The 26,874-nt window shown below is 39.7% G+C and overlaps 6 long non-coding RNA genes across 10 annotated transcripts; 4 read left to right on the top strand and 2 right to left on the bottom strand.

Moving 5' to 3' along the window:
- The first annotated feature begins 3,038 nt into the window (after positions 1–3,038).
- LOC138189047 (uncharacterized) lies at positions 3,039–5,345 on the top strand. 3 transcript variants are annotated; one of them, XR_011175833.1, is made up of 4 exons: positions 3,039–3,488; positions 3,871–3,990; positions 4,272–4,549; positions 4,626–5,345. It is a non-coding gene; the product is annotated as an uncharacterized LOC138189047 (long non-coding RNA). The 3 variants fall into 3 exon arrangements; XR_011175832.1 differs by lacking the exon at positions 3,039–3,488 and having other exon boundaries at positions 3,710–3,990; XR_011175834.1 differs by lacking the exons at positions 3,039–3,488; positions 3,871–3,990 and adding an exon at positions 4,026–4,121.
- Positions 5,346–6,317: 972 nt separating this feature from the next.
- LOC138189041 (uncharacterized) lies at positions 6,318–10,660 on the top strand. Its single transcript, XR_011175820.1, has 3 exons — positions 6,318–8,866; positions 9,588–9,765; positions 9,866–10,660. It is a non-coding gene; the product is annotated as an uncharacterized LOC138189041 (long non-coding RNA).
- Positions 10,661–13,283: 2,623 nt separating this feature from the next.
- Positions 13,284–17,071, bottom strand: LOC138188995 (uncharacterized). The gene is made up of 3 exons (XR_011175798.1): positions 15,271–17,071; positions 14,566–15,147; positions 13,284–14,442 (listed from the first exon to the last, which is right to left on the bottom strand). It is a non-coding gene; the product is annotated as an uncharacterized LOC138188995 (long non-coding RNA).
- On the top strand, positions 16,951–17,402 carry LOC138188996 (uncharacterized). Its single transcript, XR_011175799.1, has 2 exons — positions 16,951–17,077; positions 17,169–17,402. It is a non-coding gene; the product is annotated as an uncharacterized LOC138188996 (long non-coding RNA).
- A 3,263-nt stretch (positions 17,403–20,665) lies between these two features.
- On the bottom strand, positions 20,666–24,322 carry LOC138189045 (uncharacterized). Its single transcript, XR_011175828.1, has 3 exons — positions 24,183–24,322; positions 21,310–24,079; positions 20,666–21,188 (listed from the first exon to the last, which is right to left on the bottom strand). It is a non-coding gene; the product is annotated as an uncharacterized LOC138189045 (long non-coding RNA).
- Positions 23,184–26,863, top strand: LOC138189037 (uncharacterized). 3 transcript variants are annotated; one of them, XR_011175813.1, is made up of 6 exons: positions 23,184–23,319; positions 23,744–24,092; positions 24,161–25,519; positions 25,600–25,997; positions 26,285–26,548; positions 26,773–26,863. It is a non-coding gene; the product is annotated as an uncharacterized LOC138189037 (long non-coding RNA). The 3 variants fall into 3 exon arrangements; XR_011175812.1 differs by having other exon boundaries at positions 25,600–26,057; XR_011175814.1 differs by lacking the exon at positions 23,184–23,319 and adding an exon at positions 23,430–23,444 and having other exon boundaries at positions 25,600–26,057.
- Positions 26,864–26,874: the final 11 nt, after the last annotated feature.

Raw genomic sequence — 26,874 nt, 5'->3', positions numbered from 1 at the left:
TATGTCCTTTGTGAGATCTGTTGGGTGTTTCCTACAATCGCGGATATAGCTAATGTTTATTGGTACAAATATAGACACTACAAGAATCTATGAGTAATGGCGTCGATAGGATGATGGAGATAATGGTGACAACGAATTCAGGTTCGATAACGAATCCACGGTCCACGGGATGACGAGTACCAACGTAATACATGATTCGGATAACTTTCTCGATAACTCAATCAGCAATTCGCCCAACGACTAACTAACTAATTAACTAATCAACTAATCAACTAATTAACTAACTAACTAACTAACTAACTAACTAACTAACTAACTAACTAACTAACCTGTAATCCACATGAAAATGCTCTTCTATATTCGTGTCCCCACTTCACGGGTCAATCTTTGTTTTTAAGGAAAGCTATATAATCATTCCATACCTCTGTTAGGTACACGTCCCTCCCGTGGCCATGGCTACGTCCAGTGACCCGCTATGTCACTTCGAGCCCGAACCCATCGTCATAAAGTCAGATTAGAACATTAAAACTGTTTTTTATTTTTATGACTTAAGTGTAGCTATAGTAAAAGTCTGGACTAGGGTATTGGGGTTTTTCCCAACATTCCAGCCGATGTTCTTTCATCTCCGACATATTATATTAAAAAATATATCGCATTATACATTACAAATTATCACCATAATTATCAAATTATGTTATAGAATTTATTAGAAATCATACAATTTTTAATCATACAATTATGAGCGTGTCAAACTGTAATTGATTTTATATATTACATTTTATATATTATATTAAAAAATATATCGCATTATACATTACAAATTATCACCATAATTATCGAATTATGTTATAGAATTTATTACAATTTTCATAGAAAATTTCAAAATCATACAATTTTTAATTATACAATTAGAGAACGTGTCAAACTGTAATTGATTTTATATATTATATTTTATATATTATATTAAAAAACATATCGCATTATACATTACAAATTATCACCATAATTATCAAATTATGTTATAGAATTTATTACAAATCATACAATTATGAGCGTGTCAAACTGTAATTGATTTTATATATTACATTTTATATATTATATTAAAAAATATATCGCATTATACATTACAAATTATCACCATAATTATCGAATTATGTTATAGAATTTATTACAATTTTCATAGAAAATTTCAAAATCATACAATTTTTAATTATACAATTAGAGAACGTGTCAAACTGTAATTGATTTTATATATTATATTTTATATATTATATTAAAAAACATATCGCATTATACATTACAAATTATCACCATAATTATCAAATTATGTTATAGAATTTATTACAAATCATACAATTATGAGCGTGTCAAACTGTAATTGATTTTATATATTATATTTTATATATTATATTAAAAAACATATCGCATTATACGTTACAAATTATCACCATAATGATCGAATTATGTTATAGAATTTATTACAATTTTCATAGAAAATTTCAAAATCATACAATTTTTAATTATACAATTAGAGAACCTGTCAAACTGTAATTAATTTTATAAATTTTGAAATTGTATTTCACGCTATACTATCTTAAAAAACATATCAGATTATACATTACAAATTACCACCATAATTATCGAATTATGTTATAGAATTTTTTACTTGATAAATTCTTTACCTTCACAGTCTTTAATTTTTTAATTTCAAGACAAATTATAAAGCATCTCCTAAACTGATAGAAAGAGTTCTGATACAACTGGCGCAATTCGTAGCACGTGTACGTAGTGGTATTTTTCCTCAGAAGTCTCCTTTGGAATATCCCGCACAAGATCGATTCTACTTGCGTAGAAGTAGATACGATTGACCAAGGTTGCCGTCAGGCCAGAGTCAGGTTTGACGCCAGCCGAGGCGATTTATCAGAATAATGCACACGCCATTACCTCGGTGTCCCCACCTTAAAACCAAGATCTTGATTTCGCGCGAAGCTTCGTGTAAGCCTTCTTCGAGCTTTCCTTATAAGTTGCAATCCACGCTTGTAACATTGTCCCAGTCATGTGGAAGAACAGAGGGAAAAAATGTTGCTGCTGGACCAAACATCTTCTTCTTCAAACTTTTTCAATATCTGTAACAAAGGAACATTTACTTTGTTCATTACATTTCTTTTTACTTTTTAACACGGTTACTTTTACTTTCATACTTTGCTAAAATATTAGGTCGTGCAATAAGTTAGCGCTACGTCGAGTTCAAATTCTTTGTGACAAGTTTCATGAATATAAAACAATACACATCCAAGATGATTCGTGTGAACTAACCTTAAAAAATCAAGTTGATTCTATAGAAGCCATTCGAGAAGAAACAATCAACGAATAACGAGAATTCTTATTAAATTGCATATTAAAAAATGTTTGTATACAAATCCAGTTTGGACGTGCCGTGTTCTAGAAGTTTCATAAGCCAAACACAGTAACAATTGTTACAAAGTATATGTCAGAGATGAAAGGACATCGGGTCCTTTCTTTAGAATGTTCGGAAAAACCCAATATCCCAAAATCCAGCTGTTTACGACAGCGACATTTAAGCAATAAACGAAGAAATAGTTATGCGGGTACTTCAGGTTTATGACGATGGGTTTGGACTCAAGGTGACTTAACGAGTCACCGAACGTACTCACGGTCACTGAAGGGACGTGTAATAACGGAAGTAGAAAATAGTTTTGCAACTCTCCTCAAAAACAGAGATTGACCCAAGGAGTGTGAAAAGGACTATATAAGGGCAGTTTCATTTGGATTACGAGTTAGGTAGTTAGTTAGTTAGTTAGTTAGTCGTTAGTCGTTAGTCGTTAGTCGTTAGTCGTTAGTCGTTAGTCGTTAGTCGTTTTTAAATTTGTAGTTTAATTTAATTAAACATTTTTAAATATGTAGTTTCATAAGAATGTTTGTTATTCGTTGATTGTTTCTTCTCAAATGGCTTCTATAGAATCAACTTGATTTTTTAAGGTTAGTTCATATGAACTTCGACGTGTATTGTTTTATATTCATGAAACACGTGATAAAGAATTTTATCGTAATGATCAAACGAATCGTAATTAGACATTTTATTGGACGAAAGAGAAGTCTGTTAGGATCTTTATTTATTAAAATTTCGAATATCCCAAAATCAACAAAATGTGAATAAAAACATAGCTGAGAATGGTGAAATAAGAGAAAAACAAATGGCACGATCTTATTGGCCGACCTAATAGTTAGATTCGCTGCGTAACTTCGAGGAAATATAAAGTGAAACTTTTCACCGAGTTTTATGTTTCAACGATGGCTTTGATCGCGTGCATTTGCAGCGGAAGTTTTGCGCGCGTCCCGTCGGTCTAAAGCGAGTAATCCGAGTTCGATGTACGCGCGAACGAAGCTAGGAGTTCGCGTTTTAGTTCCAATTAAAGCGGTCGAAGTGGCGGGCGAATTTACGACGAGTTGATTAATGGGCTGGCGAGGTATTTGTCACGTTGTTTACGAACAGCCGAAAGAATAAGTTGACTGGTATAACTGACCATGGATAGCCGGCCAGATTTATCGCGTTATTATCGATCCGTCCGTCCACGGAAATGGCAGAAAACTGTAATTGAAAGACACCGCTATTCGAGAACGCTGGAAAGCAATATCCGCGGTTGGCAACGCGAAACTAATCGGAATCAATCAAACTGTAATACCTGTTTGAATCGTGTAATTGCCGGACGATTTGCTTCGAAAGACTCATTGTCTAGACACGCACAAGCGATAATTTGCTAACTAATATTATTAACGAATTAGCAAATTGTACATTATAGATAGAATGTTCAGAAATCACGCTAAATACAAAGATATACAAATTTTTAGGTTATGCGGAAAGTGTCTTTCTTTCGCAAACGTGATTTTTACAACAGTGCACCTTCGTACAAACGTGAAACCAAGTCTGTGAAATGTCGCAGTGTTTATATCAACAGAATAAAACGAACCGTACGTAATTCGACAAAATAATATAAAACAAAGTACGTAATTCGACAAAATAATATAAAACAAAAAACGTTGTGCGTCTATTATTTCCTCGTAAAAAGAAGAAACTTTTCGAACAACTTAATATTTAAGAGGTTAAGTGCTAATATTGTATAATTAGTGGTTTCATGCAGTAACAATTGCCTGGTGCAATATTTAAACGGTCAAGCGAACATTAATTTAGTTTCTATTTCTTTAGTTACGTTCATAAAAATTCACATTTAATTTGCACACTTCTGTTGTAGAATTTTATAACCTATCGAATATAACGATCAACTGACCAGTAACGTAGCTGAAGAACTGATTACAGTTCTGTAAGAAGATTCATCGTCGACAACTTGTAACTTGTGATCGGTAAAATCGTAACGATAATATTAATTGGATTGTGAAGAGGATGATAGTAATCGTACAACTGTACTCGAAAACTTGATGCAGCGTTAAGAAATACTAAATTGATCTATCCAAAATCGGCGAAATATAAAAGCGATAATTTAATTTCCATTGATAAGGCGAAATAAAAATGGTATATAGTTAAAGCGTAATAGAGAAAATTAACATAATTTTTAAGATATCGGTTCACCAAGAAATTCTCGTTGCAGCAGTTTGATAAATGGTCATAGAATAAGGGCAGATTCGAGAGACTAAAATATTCAAGAGGTTCCTCCGCAGCACGTATTTAAACTCTTTCAGCGGCCAAGGTATCGATAGGCAGAAGCCAGGCTACCCCGCGTGTGTCGCGACCTGAAAAGCTTCTCCTACCGTGACTTCCGAGATTTATCGTTTAAACGCGCACTTACGGCCCCCGATGGAGGGTATTGCATCACACACAAGCGACGATAAATCATGAAAATACGAGCCGATGACGGGATGCGAGGAAATAGCATTTAATAGATGCCGCGACGAGTTTTCCCAAAGCTAAATCCTTTTTCAGCTGCAAATTATTCGAAAAACATGCGTCCTGCTCGAAGAAACAGAAAAGAAGAAGGAAATAAATCAAATCAATCTTCGTTGGTGTTTTCTCAACATTTTCACACACAACTATGTCTTACGTTTACAAGTCCGTGAGAAATATCACGATCATTAAACGATACGTGGAATATGTAACAAAAAGGAAAGAGTACCGTGATCACCGAGCCGAAACAAGAGAATATAAATCAGAGAATATCGAGTTCATCGACGCATATATATGAAAAGAACTAGAAGACTAGAAGCACGTGCCGCGAAACGTTGAACCCTCTTTCGGTTTATCTGTCCGTTGCAGTAAAAAGGAGTCTCGTCTGTAGTCGATACTATGCTCGTCATTCATACGTACCAAGAATTAATCACTCGCTCTGAAACTCCTACGTTATCGACGTCTTAACGCTGCTTCTTAATTCGATCGATTTTCGAGAAGCTTCGACAACAGTTGTCTCGCAAACTTTAGATTTAGTCGAATTTAGGTTAGGTTTAGTTCGGTCGAAATATTAGGTTGTCGGAAAAGTATCTTTTTTTTACAGACCTGTCTTTTACAACTATGCATCTTTATACAAACATGAAACCTAACCTGTCACACGTTGTGATCTTTATGTTGATAGAACACAATGGACCATACGTAATTCGATAAAATAATATAAAACGGAAAATATTGTGCATCCATTGTTTCCTTATAGAACGAAAGAAACTTTTCAGTATGATGGACACTATGAAAATTTACAGATACCAAGCGATAGTTCAAAATTTTTCGAAGCGATATTTTTGCAATATTTCAAACCTAAATTTCAACTTCACAATATACATACATTTCACAGAAAACATTATGAGGCAGATGTTCATGAAGGGTTTCACTTTCCTCGCATGAAATAAACAGGTTCACGAAGCGAGGAGATCGCGAGACGCTCATTAGCAGATCTTATAACGATTTTCCTATTGGCTACCGTCTCTGGCGATCGCGGTGATTCATGGCTGGCAATTATCAAAGCACGAAACTCCCCCGACCGGCGGTATTAAGTGGACGAAACGGTGCGGCGAGTCGCGATACAATCGTAACGTGTAATTTAGCCATTAAGGCTGACCGTGGAAACCTAGTTCACGGCGGTCATCATCATTTCTATCATCCGTGCACCGCGCACGAGCAACCGAACGAACGAGTGAGTGAGCGAACCGCCTGATCTCGAGCCGTGGCGAGCAGCGACGACGCCGATGCATTAGCTATTTAATGCGAGCCTCTTTAGCCTTGGCTAATTGATGGCTGGATATTAGCGTAATTGTAATGAGGCGAAATTACGGCAATCACGCTCGGTCTACCGTCTCTTGCACGGTGGAGGGGCGTCAGTCTCAGGCTTTCGGGAACATCTTCAAAGAAATTCGCCGACGTTTTTTCTCCGCTCCCTGCCCACCTCACCGTCGCACAACATCTTGTCTCTATCGTCGATCTAGCGTCTGGTATCCACGGTATGCGACGCGCAGCTTTTTGATAGATAACGGTACGGATTTTAGCGGATTCTCAAGGTTTCCTCGTGGCTATGCGAACGCTCGTTCTACCGGTTTCTAATTTTTCTCTGCGATTAAAGACACCGATTATGAGTTTGCATTTGGTGGAAGAACGGTTCTGGGTCAAAAGCAACTAGATTTGAGAAACTTGGGAAAGTTGGATAGGATTTGGGAAAGCTAGAAGCTTAAACGTCATTAATTCTCTAGAAGATTGTTACGTGAATGTGTTTAAGTTGATTAGGAATTATAAATTCGAATGTCAGAACCGGATGACTGTCTAGCCATGAGTAACGAGGCAAGATAGAGTCGTCGATTTCCCATGGATAACGTCGCATCTCTGTGCAACTATCATTCTCGACCGGTTGCGCGTCAAACGATCACGGTAATCTTCCGTCACGAGCGATCGATCCGCGTGAAAGAAACGTGTTATTTAAAGAGGAAAAAGAACGGAAAGAAAGACGGATAAATATAAACGTGTCGCCTGCGGTAGTCACGCCAGAGCACGAACGGCGTGGCCGCTTATTTAGACGAACGACTATAAAGCTGAACCTCATCGTTTCGAGTTGTCGGGTCGGTAATTCATCCACCCTCTAGCCGAACTTAGCCACGGGATAGACCAACAACGAGGCTTTGCGCAATGGGCTTAGGGGTTGAAGCGACGCTTAAACGACAGCCATCTGTCGGCCGAGCCGTGAAACTCCTGTCAACGGTGTGCACCATGTCCCGTGGCCGGTAAAGGACACTCGATCTTCTATGGTTTATGTATCGGTGGGTGGTTAACGATAACCCCGCAGAAATACCCAGATTATGATAACTATCAGAGGCACGCGGACAGCCATGAACACACGATACGCTTATCCGACAAGTGGTTCGCGGCTTAAATATCTTACGAACCGTTGCTCTTTTCTGCAGACAATTTTTTTCGTGATTCCTGCATCGACCGCCATGATGGATTAGGTAGCGATCTTCGCTAAAAAAATTCAAATTCAAAAGCACGTAAATACCGTTCGTTGCTTGTACACATACGTACATAGAGTTTGAGAAAAACGTGGGATAAATAACGTATTCGCGAGAAAGATTTATACATTGGAAGGATTACCGACAACGAGTGTTCGATATTGGATAAAGGCGTAGACAGCTGAATCGACTAGACAAATATACCGGTGTACGTCCGAGCAGGAGGATTCGCATGACAGCTGTTTTCCCGGTGTTTTAAAAGCGTCAAGTAATGAACGTTCGTACGGAATCTCGGGAATTGGCAGCGGTCTCGGGGCTTAATGGCGCGCAGCGCGGAGTTTCGCGGAAGGAAACCGTCCGGTATAGACTTTTGGCTCGGAACGATTGATATAATCGACAACCGTCCGACAAGAACGCTCGTTAGAGAGCCGCGAAACAGCGGATTTATTATAACGTCAGACAGCGCGCCGCTACCGAGCCGGCACCGATTTTTCATCCTGTAAACACGGCCTGATTATTTATGAACGTGCAAACGCACGCGGCACAATCGATTTCACGGAGGCAAATTAGCCCGGACTGCCGGCAGATACGGGCATTAAAATAATAACGCTCATCGCATTAATGGGTTATAATAATTAGGGAAATCCTTGCTCGCCGAGAGGATCGGTCCTCGTTGCGCCAACCGTTTCTCTTCTCTTCTATTCTCTTCTCTGCTTTACCCTCTTCTCTTTTTACCCTAATCCACCTCTCGTACCGTCTATGGCTGTCATATCTCTTGCTTTCTTGCCACGGAAATGGCTTCCTATCGCTGGTAAACCTTCGTCGTGAAATTTCCCTAGATTTGCGATTGAATCGCGATACTTTCTGCCCTACTGACTGCTTCGCTAATGAAAGCCACGCTGGCGGAATTAATTGGGAAGAATCACGCGATCTCAATGACCAGTCGTCACATACGTAAACCTTGTCAGGTGTTTCGCGTGCTGAACGTTGCTGCGAGCCGGTGTCTGTGACCGTGGCTGATCTTCCGCGTTATCGACACGGGTTACCAACCTTGTGCCTATCGTTCTTTTGGCACAGGGACAAAGGAGTTGGGCAGAGATTGTATTTCGAAGCTCGAAAAGATCGTGTTACTCACAGTTTATTATTTATACTACTGCTAACACCTCAGGCGTATTATTTACGCGCAGAAATGTTTGAAATGTATAATAGTGGACGTTGATCCTTGCTACCTGCTGCTATAGAAATTCATAAAGTTGGTGCTGTTTTGTTGACTGACACTACAAACTTGGATGATCGATACTTGAGCAATAAATATGTAAAGGAAGACTCCAAAGAAAGCAAAATGGAAGATCAAAAGATACACTGTCAACTGTTGAAGTAACTACCCCAAGAAAAACTCTACATCTTTGTTTATGTGTATCTTTATTTATTATTATATATATAATATACATTATGTTTTAGGTTGCAAGGTCTAGGAACAAAGGAACTAACAAACAGATTTCTATTTATGTTCCTTGTAGCCTCTAGCTAAAGCTATAAGGTTAACTTTTTTGGTAATGTCATTTTGCTATAAATATATGAACGTGATCCTTATTATTCCATTGTATTGTAATACTAAGAGAGGAAGGATCTGTATCAGCATAAACTTATACCTTTATTTATTTTAATATATTTTTCTATTACAAATTCATCCACTCGTTCTTCAATCAGCTAACCTCAACATCAACTATAATTATTATGATATTTACGATACTAGTTGAATGCCATTACTTTTATTTTCTGGCTATATTATGATAAATCTCTTATTTCAGTTGTATCACACACTTTATATTTAAAGTGCACAATCAAATAGTTCAGTTTTTCTAATAATTGTTACTTGTTGAGGTTGAGTGGATGAATTTGTAATAGAAAAATATACTGAAATAAATAAAGGTATAAGTATAATGTATAAGTTTGACATTTAAGTTATGACATAAGTTAAGACATTACTAAAAAAGCTAACCTTATAGCTGTAGCTAAAGGCTACAAGGAACATAAATAGAAATCTATTTATTAGTTCCTTTGTTCCTAGACCTTGCAACCCAAAACATAATGTACATTCAAGTGTACAATAATATGCACCTCTCTTTATTTAGAATATTTCTGCTTAACAGCAGTCTCCAGGTTTCAGATATACATAAACAAAGATACAGAGTTTTTCTTGAAGTAGTTACTGATATATATTTGGCTGGCATAATTATTGCTTCTGTATAACACAGAGAGAGAGAGAAGCAATCTTTTATCTACATATTTCATGAAGAATCATTGAAATTGGTAAAAAAAAGCACACAATATTTCTATAAAAATATCACAAGCTATTTCACTCTGATAGTTCTTACATCAAAGAGGAATACAAGTAGTGATCTCTTTCCAGATTCCTCTAGAATGTACTGCAATTAATCTAATGGATCGAAAAATTAGGAAGAATGGCGGCGCCGAAGGAAACCGGCTGGTGCAATTATCGCAGCGACCAAAGAAGCCGAAGAATCTCGGAAATGCTGAAAGCAGCCGGTCTTTCGCGTGCAACCGTAGGCAAGTTAAGAGCCACTTCGCCGCGATCTTGCAGGTTTAGAAAGTTCGAGCATTACCGAGCAAGATTAGGGTGAGAAAATTCGCCGAGCTCGCTCGCGGTTCGGCAACGCGGCAGCCGAGGGTGTTTTAATGGGCCTCGATTAGCGAAGCAAGGCGCCAGGGAGCCGTAGCCAACCGGTACAGAGAGAGAGAAAGAGCGCAGCGATCAATCGCTGGCGCGTTCATTTCCTTGTCGAAACGCCGTCGATACTCCCGGGACCGGAACAGCTACTTTCTCGAGCAGTTACGGAGTTCTAATCTTTTTACGCGGGCCCCCTCGAGCGTTCTCGAGCAGAAGCGCGAACTTTCTTACTGGAAAACAGAACGCGGCGTTTCTTACAGAAGCAATCTTTTATCTTTTTTCGAATACGTGCGAGAAGGTACGTAACCAGGTGATAAATTAGAAAAACAGGGTTTAAGAAAGCGATATAATTAAACGAAAGGAGGATGAAATTAAAAATAGCAGGAAGTAGATACATAATTTGAGGATCAAAAGACAAATCATGAATAGACAGAAATAAATGTGCAATGTAAACAAAGTGAAAGCGTGCATACAGTGGCTGGCAAACTATTATTTCGAATTATTTTCCGTAGAAACTGTTTGTTTTTATATCGTAAACGTTACATTTTGAAATATCGTTATTACTTTAACGAGGTACAACTATCGTAATTATATTATACATTTTATAATTCTCCGTCTAAATTGACGAATCTCTAGTTAGGCACTTTCGTACATAAAACAATTAGCAGATCGATATTTGAGTATACTGACGCAAACAGCGCGTTAAACACAATAGCGTGGAAGAAAAAAATTTGAAGACAATGCGAGGCCTTATCCGTGACAAATTCTAATGAAGCATAAAGCACAGGAAAGCCATTAAACTTGACGCCATTAACGATCATACGTGAGTCATTGCAAGTCTTAGCCAACAGAGTCCCTGAACTAAATACACCATCGCTACCTAACGTTCCTTCAAACCTCACCTGCTTACTGCAATCATTGAACATCTCACACAGAGTGAACTGACCATCCAACCGGTTAACTTCTGCAACCGATCACTCACCTCTCTCTCTCTCTCTGTCTCTCCTCCTCCCCACATCGAAATGATCCATCCACAGCTCAATCTGAACCCTCATCCCTATAATTTGATCCAGGGCAAAAGCAAAGATCACGTTGGATAACGAACAATGATGGCTGGTGGGCTGAAGGAAGCGGCTCGCAATCCGATCAGGACCCAAGCGTGTCGTATCCTAGTTGGTGGAAATGGCCGCTTGAAATTCAGCATCGGTTGATCGCGGCTGGGAACGCGAGCCTCGTACCCGAGCGGTACACGCGGCAATTTGCGTGTTCGCGGATCCTCACACGTATTATTTCGCGGGACCCAGGGAAATGTGTAATTCAAATGAGTTACGAGCGGTATCGCACTCCTGGGAAGTAGGTGCTAAGCGGTCGGATATGCTGATAGAGCGGCAGTGATACGTACGACTGGAGGTGGGATCGCGATGGGGTTGAAAAGCGGCCGGTAAGAGAGAAACGGATATATAGAGAGACACGGAAGAGTAGAGACGAGAGTGTGCGAGGAGGGGACACGATACGGTTACAGCGGAGGGATAGGGCGCGACGAGAGCTCTGTTTGTAATAGTCTGTGATGGTACGCGGCGATGAGATGTGATCGCTTGGCGATGAGCTGTGGGCGACCTGATGGTCCCGCAGCGCTCTGCCATGCTCGCCTCGACTCCTGCACTCTCTCGACCAACCTCGTACCAGATCCAGTTACTGCCTACGCGGCTGTCCGGCGCAATCTCTTTTTTCCCCCCTCCCTTGGATCTTTATCGCCGTGCAGGAATCCGGCGCGATTTTCCGCGCTGCCTCGAAAATTGCGGCCCGGGTCCTCGCCTTCTCTGGTCCAGGAATACGCACATGGGGCACGCGTGGATCGATTTGATGGATGCCTGGCGAGTTTTTAATCTTCGCTAAGGGCGAGAGGGTGGCTCGGCTTGTTACCATGCTTTGTAATTACTTGGAAGGTTAGGTTTGATGGGATGTATTGGAAACGACGAGAGATCGAGGGGTTGGTCTGCACGTTCGGTGAAGGTTCCGGCGAGGGAATTGTAGCGAAATGTTCCTACGATTTCTTTATCCGGGAGGGTACATTTTCTTGCGGTACTGCCCTGTGACGGTTAATTTGGAGTGAGATATTCGAAGCCAGATTAACAATTTTTTGTTATTAAGGCAACATCACTTTGTAGTCTATGAATAATTTTCCATCTGTGAATCGTGAACTGGTTTTTCAATGAAAATCACGGTTATTTTTGGCTTCAGGAAATGTTACCACGAAGACTTTCAATGCTTATTCATCTCAATATGAATGATATGTATAATTTTGTGTGTTGGACTACATTGGCCGCGTAGTAGTGGCACACGTATGTGAATATGAGTGTATGGAAGTATGTGTGTACACAGTTGTAGTGTAACTGTTGCATTGGTAACGCGGTAAAGAAGATGGCGAGACAAAGAAAGCGCTGAGACGCGTGCAAATGATATCCACGAATATCCTGAGAATCCTTTATTAAATAGATCTGAAACTATTTTAATATGAATTCTAAGTGTAACCTTAGTGTTCCTTTACTTTTATTTCGGCAAACCATTTGCATCCACGCGAGGATTATTACACGCGCTGCGACTGCTTTTTATTTCAGTCGCTAAGTATTCTTCAGATGTGAGAGATCACGTTTCACCCTATATCAGTTTATTATTTTCTAAACAAGTCTTACTTTTGTTGTGAAAATCTTTTCAACTGCCACTATAAGTAAGTACTGTCAATTTTAATTAAATTTAACAAATCCAAATTGAAAAAATGTTCTAATTTTATAATGTAAACTAAAATTTAGTTGCCCCAACGGATTTTTACATTAAATGCCATGTTTCCGATGTACTATTATGTATTGACCATTTTAAAGAATTCCATTTTAAAGAAATAATATGATTTAATTTTCATTTTAATCTAAATAATTTTTACTTTTTTCCTCTGTTATAAAGAATGTAGGATGCGATGTTTGCCAAGTAACATTGTCTACCAATTGTTTTGAACAATAAATTTTCGATAAACTCTATGAACAATTCGGATGTCATTTACTGTACCTATGACCGACCAGTCGTCGGTTGGACGTCGCTGATGTCTTCAACTGTCCTCTTAAAAGTAGGTCCATGATGCAAATGGGTTAAGATCCACAATTCTCAACAGTTTGATTTTTAATAACAAGACGCATTTAACGCTAGAGAAACGATAGGAAACATTGGCCCAGGCGCTGCCACGGCTCTCATAGTGAAAGCAAGTAACCAGAAATCAACGAAGATCACGGAATCAAAGACTATACTTCGCTCGAAGGATCTTACCGTTCCAACGACCGTTCACCAGCCCGCAGGATCTCCACGGTCGTGATAAACGGTAGTTTGAGGCAGCGCGGCAAAGGAACGGCCGATGCAAAGTGATAACATAATCAGGTGATAATGTGGCAGTCATATCTCATCGCGAGAACCCGAGCGAGAAGTTAAAAGCAAGCGTAGACGAAGATAGAGGGAGAAAGAGCATGTTGGCGTAGGAGGGGACGGTGAAAGAAGATGGTAAGGGCTCTGCAGAAGGTGGAAAAGAGAACGGAAGGTGGTTCTCTCTCATTGGCTAGCTCGCTTCGCGTCTAGACCCTTCGAAAGGGTAGGAGGAACGCGACGAATGACAACACCATTCGAGGAGAGTGAGTTTTCGCGAACAGCCGCTGTTATCTTCTAAATAAGGGGTTGCCAGGACTGATTCGACGATGATAACGTTTGTCGAGATGCATTCTCATTATTCTGCCTGATACTGTCGAGAAGGTGAATTGATTAAATAGCAGAGCGAACGGCCGCCAAGCAAACGTAAACGCCGATTTTCGTTTGTTTTCATTAATCCTGTGTTCCGATCCCCTTTCCTCTATTCGTGATTTTCAAATGGCGTGCCAATTAGATTCGCGTGGCCTCCTCCATTAGCGTATCATCGTATTATAGTGTGTAGCAGATTAAACAGCACCTTATAACACGTTCGTTGCGGAACCGCTTTTTATTTCCTACAATCTTGTAGGCTGACAGATAATTTTCATACGATATGTATGTACCATACTGTAAATGTAAATCTGTCTATAATTTTATGATTGTTAGTTTGCATTCTACTACTGAAAACCACGTACCAGCTCTCTGTTCATAACCTACAAAATGGACATATTAATACAGATTGAAATTCCATCATTTTCCAAAATATTATTCTTCCATATCAGCTTGAACATTTAACAAACATGTTAGTTTGCATTCTACTACTGAAAACCACGTACCAGCTCTCTGTTCATAACCTACAAAATGGACATATTAATACAAATTGAAATTCCATCATTTTCCAAAATATTATTCTTCCATATCAGCTTGAACATTTAACAAACATGTTAGTTTGCATTCTACTACTGAAAACTACGTACCAGCTCTCTGTTCATAACCTACAAAATGGACATATTAATACAAATTGAAATTCCATCATTTTCCAAAATATTATTCTTCCATATCAGCTTGAACGTTTAACAAACATGTTAGTTTGCATTCTACTACTGAAAACCACGTACCAGCTCTCTGTTCATAACCTACAAAATGGACATATTAATACAAATTGAAATTCCATCATTTTCCAAAATATTATCCTTCCATATCAGCTTGAACGTTTAACAAACATGTTAGTTTGCATTCTACTACTGAAAACTACGTACCAGCTCTCTGTTCATAACCTACAAAATGGACATATTAATACAAATTGAAATTCCATCATTTTCCAAAATATTATCCTTCCATATCAGCTTGAACGTTTAACAAACATGTTAGTTTGCATTCTACTACTGAAAACCACGTACCAGCTCTCTGTTCATAACCTACAAAATGGACATATTAATACAAATTGAAATTCCATCATTTTCCAAAATATTATTCTTCCATATCAGCTTGAACGTTTAACAAACATGTTAGTTTGCATTCTACTACTGAAAACCACGTACCAGCTCTCTGTTCATAACCTACAAAATGGATATATTAATACAAATTGAAATTCCATCATTTTCCAAAATATTATTCTTCCATATCAGCTTGAACGTTTAACAAACATGTTAGTTAGCATTCTACTACTGAAAACCACGTACCAGCTCTCTGTTCATAACCTACAAAATGGACATATTAATACAAATTGAAATTCCATCATTTTCCAAAATATTATTCCTCCACATCAGCTTGAACGTTTAATAAACATGTTCTCTATAAAAGCAATACAATATTGCAAGGATCCAAGTCTTACATGTTAACCAAAATCTTGCATCTGCAGATACTGCTTACTGACCAGTGATTGAATTTTTCAAGAGTATCCTTCAAACTCGAAACTAAATCTTTTCCTTCCGAGAGCCTTCAATTTCTACCAACGAAACTCTCTGCGCGGTATCGCGTTTAAATTCTCTTTTCATTCATTTTCCTCGGAAGGAAACTGAATCGAGTTGACCTGGTTCCGGCGTGAGTACAATCGCGTTAGAAACAAATGCAGGGGAGAGCAATACTCGTGAAGATGGGAATGTATCAAATGCGAGTTAGGGCCACGGCCAGCAGCCTGTGCCTCGCAAACCCACCTCTCTCTTTTCCTATCCTTCTCATTCTTACGGTTCCTCTCTACTCAACAGGCCTTCCCCGCTTTCCTTTCTCCCTCTCTCACTCTCCACTTATTATTTGTAGCCACAGCGTGGTGGTTTGCCGGCGCGCACCAGCATCCATTTAATCTCTCTCAGTGAGAAGCGTTTCTTTGATCAGCGCGCGACCGCATCTGCCTGGTAATATCTCAAGCTGGTCCTGCAACCGGCGTCCCGGGCGCGAGCTCCCCGTCTTGCCCGCACCGAGGCATTTGTTGCTGTCAACCGGCACCTCGGATAGTCTCTGTACCCGTTGACTGCGCGCTCTTCCCTTCCCCTTGCTCCTTCTTCCGCTGCTTCATCCTCTTCTTTTTCTGCCGCGTTTCCACTCATCTTCGTCCTCGTCATAGTCTTCTTCTTCTTCCTTCACCGGACCCTTGGTCGCTGCCACGAGGCTTCGAAGGTTCGCGTGAGCCCAAGTCGCGTGCATATCGTCGTTCCACCAGTTTCGACCAATGGAAATCCTGTATTTTTCGTCTTTGCATGCGTGCCAGGCTCTTTGTCCTTTTTTTAAAAAAAAGACCGCGTCTTATAAACTTGCCGATGGTTGTCGTTGATTTTAGAAGACTTGACGTTATTACGAAGAACGTACGGATCGAAGAATTTCAAAGCTCGTGTGGCTATTTCTCACTGTACTTTTTTATAAAACACAACGAAATTCGACTTTGTACAATAAAAACGTTCCGCAGAAACGTATTAACTTGGAAGGAGAATCGCGAGGGCAGTACACATTAATCAGGCGAAATATTTTGGCTTCTGGTATTTCGAGAGGGTTTCCATAATTAATACTAACCGATTCTACCTGTCTTCCGCAATTTTTATCTTATTTTTCATGTTTCGAGAAGCGTAACGACGCATCCTTAATTCGTTCGAGCTTCGTTTCTTAGATGTTGCCGTGTACGTTTCACTTTCCTTATTCCGTCTACTTTATCTTCCGCGGTAGAACGGTTCTTAAGAAGATAACAATCTTCCAGAAAATAGTAACAAATTGAACAATTCGTCGCGTATTTCCGTTCACTACCATCGAAACTTTCATTTTATAGATATCATCAAACTTTGCTGTTCAAGAAACACATTTCCCTCGCTTTCTGAACTATGAGATATGAGCCTCTTTAGAGAAACACGAATTATCTTAATTATATTTAACGTATGCGCATACGCATCGCAACACGGTAGAATTGTTTGAATCATATAACTTTCAACATGTTGAAGAACTTGAATATTACATTTGATAATCAAACTTCTTATAGAACACCACTAGTCTTTCATATGATACGTAAAATAAAATAATGTACATGCGCTATTAAATTATGGCAATTAGAAGCGAGTATATTAATATTAATTGAATAAATTTTCATTTCCACGAGTATAAAGTCTTCTATCGTCGTAGAGAATCTCGTCTTCTATGGTCGTCGAGCTGTCAATGTAATTGCACGATATATTTCACTGTTTATCACGCCACTGTTAACGACTGTTTCCAAATATAAATCTTCTAAAAACTCTTCACAACTGAACCTGGCGTAATTAAATTGCTAGAGTCTTTCTTTAACAACGACGCATCTTTATACAAACACGAAACCTAATCTGTCAAACGTCGTGATCTTTATTTTGATAGAACAAAATGGATCATAATTCGATAAAATAATATAAAACGAAAAATGTTGTGCATGCATATTTACTTACAAAACAAAAGAAACTTTTCGAACGATCTAATACTTAGGTTAACTGAAATATTCATCTGACCCGAAAACCTAACCTCATCGAATTGACAGCTTCGTATTCTGACAGTTGTCGACTTTCATCCAGATAAAAGGAGCTCGAGCTGCGATCAACAATCGTCTCTTCCTCCAAGCTTCCTTACGATCGCGAATTATTGCCAACGTTTTGTCCACCTGATCCACAGGATATTCATCCAGGAACGTTTCACGATCGTAATCCGCTGGACTCACGCTCGCTTTAAAAAATACTTGAGCGGCCGGTATTTGTCATTTAATTAACAGCTAGTGTATTTGCACGATCGTTAACAGCGACCTGGGGTCTGTCGTGAAAGAAGTGGGCTCACTCGCGAAGAAAACAGGAAACGAAATGGAGTGCTCCTGTGTTGGGACAACTGGCTGCAAGGATATATTATAGGTCGCCAGCGGGGCACACACGCTCGCGCGTAAAGATGCACGCATGTGCACACACATAGGACACTGTATAAGCGTGTGTGTAAAAGTGGCTATGTGTATGGTAGTAATATGTAACGCACTTTGGAGTAATGCTACGTCAAAGCCAGCGCCACCGAAAATATGAGCCGGCTGCCGAGCGCCCCGCTAATGCTCGCCCATTTATTATGCTTACATTATTTCGAGATTATTAGTCTTCTCCTCCTCTTCTAAAAACCTTACGTAATGTTTTGACTCGCGACCCGCCGCCGCTACCGCGCTAATGTCGCTGCAAATAAGCGGCGCGGGCCTGCTCGAAAATTTCGCTGGCCCGTTCGCGAGCTACCCCTAATTCCTCACTTTCCTGCTCGTCCTACATTCTGTCCCCGTTGTTTCTTTTTTTTTCACGTTCGTCCTGATTACCGAGGGATAGCTAGCACGGAAATTTTGAGCCGCAAGGGTAGGTCGGTTCGTATTTTATAACGTCATGCCAAGTGAATTAAAGTAAAACAACCGAAAGGGTGCAGATATGTAGTTAGAGACATTAGAATGAGAATAATGTGTGGGTTTGTTATTGTCCATTTTGATAGGTTGGTCCTACTCTTTGTATTTTTCATAAAGCTTTGAACAATCTGTGTTTACGTTTTCTATTTGACTATACCCACAGAGTACATTTACAATGTTTGACTTTTTCATTTATTTTAAGACATCCTATTTGCGCTTTAGAATATTACTTTAAATAATAATGTGTGGGTTTGTTATTATCCATTTTGATAGGTTAGGTTTTTCATAAAGCTTTGAACAACCTGTGTTTACGTTTTCTATTTGATTATACCCAGAGTACACTTAAAATGTTTTTTTATTTATTTTAAGACATGCTATTTACGCTTGAAAATATTAATTTCGTAATGTAATATCGAAAGGCTTGACATTGTGAGTTACGTTTCACGTTGATTCACGATGCTCGTATTATATTTCAATTTTTCTAGTATTGAAATATGTGTAATTTCGTGTGCTACACTAGATTAGTCGCGAAGATAGTGACACACGTATGTGAGTATCCGTGTATGGAAGTATGTGTGTGCACAGCGTCTCGAAAAACAGAAGAATGCAACTGTTCCATTGGTAGCGCGGTAAAGAAGATGGTGAAACAAATAGAGCGCTGAGATGCGCGCAAATGTGTATCCACGAAAATCCTGTAAATCACATATTAAATGAATCTGAAACTATTTCCATATAAATTCTAAGTGTAATCTAAGTGCTCCTTTACTTTTATTTCGGCGATTAAGATTCACAATTCTTAACATCTAATATCTATGCAAAAATGAAAAACTATTAACCAGATTTAATAACTCACAGCGTCTATCGTTGGTAGCTAAACATCTGTAAGGTCAACCAACGTTGAACTTCTCCACAAGTTGAAATTAAACTTATTACGAGCAAAGATACTACAACGAGATAATCAAAATCTACTCTCCTCGATATCATTCGAAGAATTCTAAATTCCTTTACTCCTTTGCCTCTTTCCCAATCGACGCAAGACGGCGTGACGTACTTAGCTAGGGGTCGTCCATGGAACAACGGGCGAGGAAATCCACGTACACAGGTGAACGAGCGCGCAACGTGAATTAGACAGCTGTCAAAGTCCCGCGGAGGAGAAGATCGAGTGGCCATATATGTGGTGCGCGAAAGGGCATCAAGAGAGCTTAGAGGAGAGGGTGGAAGGGAGGTGGTGGAGAGGGAGGGTTTGGCAGGCAGGCGAATGGATTTGGATGTGGAATGGAAGCAAGGCAATAGTAGGAGCGCTAGACAAAGACAGTGGTATGCCGGGGGAACAGGCGGAGAGCAACGGGAGATGCTGGAAAGGGGACAAAAGAGGGAGAGGGGGTGAGCACTGATAAATACCACGCCATTTCTCTTTGTGCTCCCCGGCGAGAGCACAAACACAGGGCGGCTCCCTTCGTTTCAACCTGAGCGAGAGTAGCTACCTAAACCTTCCTCTCTTCTTATTCCATCTCTCTCTCTCTCTCTTTCTGTTCCTTATCCTTCCTCATCTCTTTTGTGCCCGACTTCGACTTTACCCTCCCGCTTTTCTCTCTCTCTTTCTCTTTCTTTCTTTTTCTCCTCTTACCCTTTCCCGGTGTATAGTCCCGTCTCTCGATCGTTTTACCATCATTCTGTTTATCTTTCGATATTTCCCAGGTTTCGGCTTTATCGCGACTTGCGGCCAGATTAGCTTAGCGAGCAAGGATTAACGACGTTCGATGAATCTGCAGCGTGTTTTATGTTGGACAAGCTTCGATTGATTCGGACAGTTGTGGACAATTGTGGTATCAGTGACGATCTTACTTAGAGACAACTGCGAATAAAGCGAGGCTGCAATAAAATGAAATTTTAGTTGGCAACTAAGTGATTACGGACTTTGTCAATACCATCTAATGACAAAATCCGCAATCACTTAGTTGTCAATCCAATAGAAGGATATTTACGTGCAAATTTACATGAATACAAAAAATAAAAAATTACATGAATAATTAAAAAAATATAAAAATTACATGCATGGAATTAAAGAAAAGAAATACTTCAGATATTTTCCACGTTCTTGCGTATTGTAGTCTGTATAAATTTGCACATTAACATTTTCCAAATAAATAGTCCAACACGTTCCAATTAAAGTACAATTTCTATACGCATTAAGTTCAAATTAAAATACAATTACTATACGCATTCGTAAAAGCGTGGAGATCCATAACAAGCTTCTTTGGACAAACGTAGATATATTGTGCACGAAAAATTTGACATTTGAAGGAAATACATAAATTATATCAGGATACTTTCAAACAGAGTGTTACAACTAACGCAATAATCCTGGATAAAACCAACGTATACTATTTGTGTTGATCAAGACAACGAAGTTTTGTAAAGAGAAGGGTTGAAACTCCTCGCGAGCAGATGATCGATGATCGACAGGATCGTTTGAAGGACAAAACATATACGTTTGATCCCGGAGGCGAGTCATCTCGCGTGTTTCCGATGCTTCGTAGAGGGGAACAAGCGGTGAAGTAATTAAGAAGCCTTTTTTTCGATGGATTTTCTCCAGCGGCAGCTCGCACGAATGGCGGCCAATGCCCGATTTCTCCTCAGGGATTGGTTTTAAAATTAATGCTGTGTTTCTCCGTTTCGGCTCTTAATGGATTCTGGGAGGAGCTCAGCGAGAACCAATCGCCTTCTGCAGACAACCTGAACCGAAGTGAAAGCATGACACCCACGAAACGATGCCGGCCGCTTCTCGAGATTAGGTCGTATTCACGACTTTTTCCCTTTTCCCTACCTTCGTCCCACCACTGATCCGTTTGCTTACCTGGTCATCGACTAGGGTCCATCGGTCTCAGCGACGTTCTTAATGGTAACGTAGTATAAAAACTCGTTTGGCGGTGCCTGGTGGATGGTCGCGACACGCACTAACATAGGAAATCGATGAGATATCGAGACTGGAATTTTACATTGGCTTTCGAACGGTAAATTACATTGCGTAAGTTTCATCAGTTTTCAATCTCAGGAAGAAAATAATTGGAAAGAATAGTTGTTATTTGATATCGAGTCTTCTAAGTCTTTTTAATCCACCGTTCTGGTTGGTTTATCGATGAAAATAATTAAATTTTCTTATAATAGGAACATGCTAGCGTAAGACATCTTAGCTTGAGTTCGTAAGAATCAATGGAGAAAATAAGGAAATTGTAAAATAATTTATCATTTGTCAAGACCGTGCCCGTACAAAACTCAAAGAATTCTCGCATTAACTGATCTTCCACGTTCTCGTAGATGTCACATGTACATGTAAATACAGTTACACGTTCCAGCAACTTCATATTTCACATCGGTATTATGATCGGATCTTTTGCCAAGCATTAACACGATCGCCTCATCCCTTCTTCGATAAATTCATTCTCCTTAATAACAGTCAGCCATAACGAAAACCAGGAGATTTATCAATATCCTCGATATCCACCTACTCTAGCGTAAACCGCCCACGCACAAACCATCCGAATCACAGCCTATTCAATGTCAACCGGGACGAAGCAGACAAACGGAGGCTGTCCACACTTTTTGCCCCTGAAGCGCATGCAACATAACTGTTCCGCGTTTCCCGTACTATGAATAAGATAACGTTGGTGCGTATAGCGTTTTCATTCCACCAGAATATCGACGCAGTGCCTGTTGAATAATAATCGGCCGACTACGAACCGAGTTCCGTTAGGCTGAGCCGCGAAAAGAAGAAACCAACGATCCCACGACGCAATGATGGCTGCGTACAAAGGCCGCGAATCGCTGACGTAGCGGCCGTTTAGTAGGTACATTGAGGCGTGGGCGTAGAACGGACGGTGCGTAGGCTAGCCAGGATTAAGACGTCAGGCGCCCGCGGCGCTTGATTAATGCAGCGCATTCACGGCAACGAAAAGATCCTGCGCCCTTTGCGGGATCTCGCGCGAGTCTCCGCAACCTCCGCCGAGAAACCACGTTCGCCGTTTTTCTAGCGGACACGTAACGAATAGCGAAGCGAACGAGTCGACCACTGCACTGTAACACCGCGGACCTCTGCCGCGATCGTTTGACGACACTGCACCACTTCGAGATTTCGTCCAGAACCTTCCAGCTGTTTCATACATCAAACTAATCCTAATCGGTATTGTGAATAATATTGGAATTTAGACGGTTTGGGAGAATTAGGGATTTTTTAAGCTCCGGAGAGTATCTAGGGAATTTAATAACATTACGTTGCCCGAAAAGTTTTCTTCATTTTATAAGGAGATAATAGAAGCACAATGTCTTTTGTTTTTGTTAAGAATTGTGGATCTTAATTGCCGAAATAGAAGTAAAGGTACACTAAGGTTACACTTAGAATTCATATTAAAATAGTTTTAGATTTATTTAATAAGCGATTTCTAGAATTTCATCGATATACATTTGCACGCGTCTCAACACCTTCTTTATCTCACCATTTTCTATACCACACTGCCAATGGAACAGTTGCATTCATCTGTTTTGAGACGCCGCGCACACACATACTTCCACACACTCATATTTACATATGCGTGTCACTACTACGCGGCTAATCTAGTCTAGCACATAAAATTATACATAACTCAATAGTTTTATATTAGTTTATTGAATTATGCACGTAATAATAGAAATAGAACGAAAAGAAAATAGAACGATAAAAGAGAAATTGTTGTTCATCTATTATTACCTTACGAAATGAAAGAAACTTTTCGGATAACCTAACAAGTGTATGGTGATAGCCTTAAGATTGCTGTATAGTAGAATTTCGTTTGTTTGAACTTTATTAACTTGAAGGAAGATACTAGAGAAGGTATTGGTGATTTTTTAAAGTTTCTCGATCGCACATAGTACGGTAGAACTTTCTTTATATGAAGCCCGTTCATCTGAAGCATTATAGAATTTAGTAATCCTTATCTCGGTAGAATTTCCATTTATGTGAGTTTCATGTATTTCAACGAAATTTTACTTTCTGTTAGATTCAATGCACTGCTGACGATTGGACGTAACTCATATGAATATAAACTCCTACAATAGTTACGAAAAATCATAGATAGTTGAAAGCCTCAATGAACTCTTATTATATAAATTGCTTGTCCTGAGACTTGTAATATAAATGGAACTCTACTGCATATTCGATTCTGTATATTCTTGGAATATATGACATATTACTTATATTTAATGTATCACATTAAACTATTCGGTTTGAATTTTCTCTGAAAAATCTGACATTTCAGATGATCATCATTCATACACTGAAGTATATACAGACGCAAGAGGAGTCGAGAAAGTGTTAATGTATTCAGCAAAACTTGAAACTTTCAACTCCTTAGTACCTTGAAACTTATTTGGAAACCTTGAAAGCGACGTTTCATTAAAACTGGTCATTGAAACTCGAAAGTAATTATCAGTGTCTGCTGAGAATCTGGTAGCTTCAAGGACGTTGAACGCAAGCACACAGTTAACCATGGGAAACAGGTATCGTCTCACTCGGTATTATTATACCTCGAGAACGAAAGGGGCGAAGGTTTCCTCGCACATATATGCACACGCTATCCCTTTCATCCATTTTGCTCCAAGATCAAGGTAATCGATTAAATTGGCATGTTAATAGACGAAATTGTCTGAATATTACAAACACGCAATACAAACAGGTCTTTTTCCATCTGAAATTACCGATAATTTGGAGGTTAGGCTGGATTATTAAGCAATTACCAACGATAAAATGGCGAATATCGAGCCGCTGTTGACAAAGCCACGGCAAATCGGTTGTTCGTACATGCTTGGGATAACGAGCTCATTAACCAAAGATCACCCTCCTCCATCGAGAGCAGATCACCTGTCAGTATGGCGTCGATAACCGTCTGCACCTGCGAGGGCTTGATTGTAGCTAATGTAGAGGCACTCTTTCGCCTCGATTAATGACGCACAGGAAAATGACTTCCTCCACGATACCGCGAAACCGATTCAGCTACCACGTCGATTAACCATCGTGAAATATTGTAATTTCTTTGTCACCGTGTAAACAGGTGGAAACGAATCGTTGAGTATCTTAAAATTTAAATACTAAATATTCTGTTCTTCAATTTTTGTATTATAATCTCTTGTTTTCGCAAGTAAAAGAATTTTTAATATTTCAAGATTGAAAATTGAAAAATAGAATAGAATATAAGAAGAATATAAAAATAGAAAGAAAATTGTAGCTTGCAATGTAACAGTATATCTCTATTGATAACAAGTTTCTTCAAATTTAAAAGTTATTGATATGCATGATTTCTCGTTTCAATTTTATGCTAGTTATATTGCAAGTAACGCAAATAACACAGTAGGGGAGGACGAGCTAACTCGTCATTGGTATTCTTAACCTCTGGGGTATAATTATTTCTTTGTTTATCAATCTCTTACTTTTAATTGTATCGTTTCATTCTTATTGCAAGTAATTTATGTAGGTAATATTTACATTTGCAGGAACTAACATCCACCTAACTAAAATTAATTTGCCTTTGTCAAGTCTATTCAAGTCTATGATTATAGAAGTTTGCAGTTAAGTTTCTGCTCTAGAATTCTCTACCCTCGTTAATAAACTGACTCGTCGACAGACCAGGTAGCTCGTAATTTCGCATCTCAGGCATCTTACGATTTTCGAGGTCGAAAATTTCAAAGGAACGGTCAATCAACTTCCGTCTCTGGTTCTCGAAGATCGCTTCACAATTGAAACGTCACGAAAACGAATGGCTACACGTCAGTTTGGATGGAAAAGCCATTAACGAACATGATCCTCGAAAAGAAACTGAACGCTGAAGGGGTTCTCGAACCCTTATTATCGTTACAACTAATTTTTCTTGACTCCTAAGAAAAATTCACTTCACTGCTCTACGAGAACGACCTTTCACTCAATGGAATTCAAATTTTTCCAGATTTATCCTACCATCTTCGTGTCTTTCTGTATCCTCAAACAAAGCTGCCATCCAATATCCCCAGTTCAAATCTCGAGCAAACAAAAAACCTTCCAAGTAAGTGACAATTTACACATCCAATAAATCCATAGCTTCTAAATCCATCTACTATTTTATCATCCCCTATTTGCAAACAGGATTTCCATCAGATATCCCGATTGTTTGAATTGCCAAACAATTGTCGACCATAACCTAGAAAAAGTAAACAGTGGAAGACGAAGAAGGAAAGGGATTGCCCGATTCGTGACGGAAACGGAGCGACATCCGATGCCAGGGCTACGTGTAGAGACAGTGGATGGACAGGACGAGATCCGTTGCATAGGACACCCAATTGAAACGTCCCGGAACGAAGGATGGATGGCTGTCACTAGCGTGAGGGAGGTCTGACCGTGCGAGCACGGTTGCCATTTTGAATTCCCCTCGATTGCTGGGCCGAGTTTGAGGGATCGTAGGCGGAGATGAAGCTTTTACACCGTGGAACGAAGACGGGAGATGGAAGGCTGGTCGGGATGGATGCCGTTCAGAAGACGACCAGGTACCCAGGCCTGATACCTCGTACAAGGATACACCTTATTCCGAGCAGAGGATAAACGCGGTAAGAGAGAGGCGCGGCCCACGGCGTCATTTATCATTGCTGGAGCTCATTAAGGCCGAATCTGCCGCACGCTGATCGTCTGGGATTACACTTTCCTCTGGTCGGATCCCTCCGGCGCTTAACCCTCCATCCTTTCGGCTCTCTGTTCGCTTCCTTCCTTCTTGCTTTCACCATACTATCCTTCGTTCTTCCAATGGATACACGTTCGTTCGTTTGTGTGTTCACAGGGTGCTCTCGTTACGAGGAGATTCTCCGCTGTACCCAGCACGATCTGCTCGCCTGTCGATGAGCTGATTGCTGTTTGGATACACACGGACGCTCCCTGTTGGCAAGGGAGTTTATACGTGCGTAAGAGAAATGGCGGTGGCTGGTCCGTTTGTTCAGAATGGATTTCCAGCCAGGATTCTCTCTGTTACGAGCTAACTTCTTCGCCAGGTATTGAGTCGTCAAATGTGCCGATTGCTTCTTCGTGAATCTTTTTTAATTGGGAGGTTAGTATTTCCAATTGACTACTGTCTTTAGTTTCGAGCTTTTCATTATGCATCCTGTTCACTATAGTTTAATAGGAATCAATCTAATTTATGTGATCATCTGTATTTAGATAATTACACACTTCGTTATATTCAAATGTTTACTAGTGTTAAGTGATTGCTCATCTGCATATATTCACTGTAATCACCACTTTCTCATACTGTGTCGTTTTTCTTACTTCCAGTTCCGCCAGCCAACGCCATCTGTATTTGTTAACCTCATTTATTTGCTACATGCTGTAAAATAGGATTCTTCACTGACATTCCACGAGGACAGTGTAAGAAGC

The sequence above is a fragment of the Bombus flavifrons genome, chromosome 18 (genome assembly GCF_040668555.2).
Source record: "Bombus flavifrons isolate JBK064 chromosome 18, iyBomFlav1_principal, whole genome shotgun sequence".
In the NCBI taxonomy this organism is placed as follows: domain Eukaryota; kingdom Metazoa; phylum Arthropoda; class Insecta; order Hymenoptera; family Apidae; genus Bombus; species Bombus flavifrons.
The sequence above is the reverse complement of the archived record's forward strand: the minus strand, read 5'-3'. Positions and strand labels throughout refer to the sequence as shown.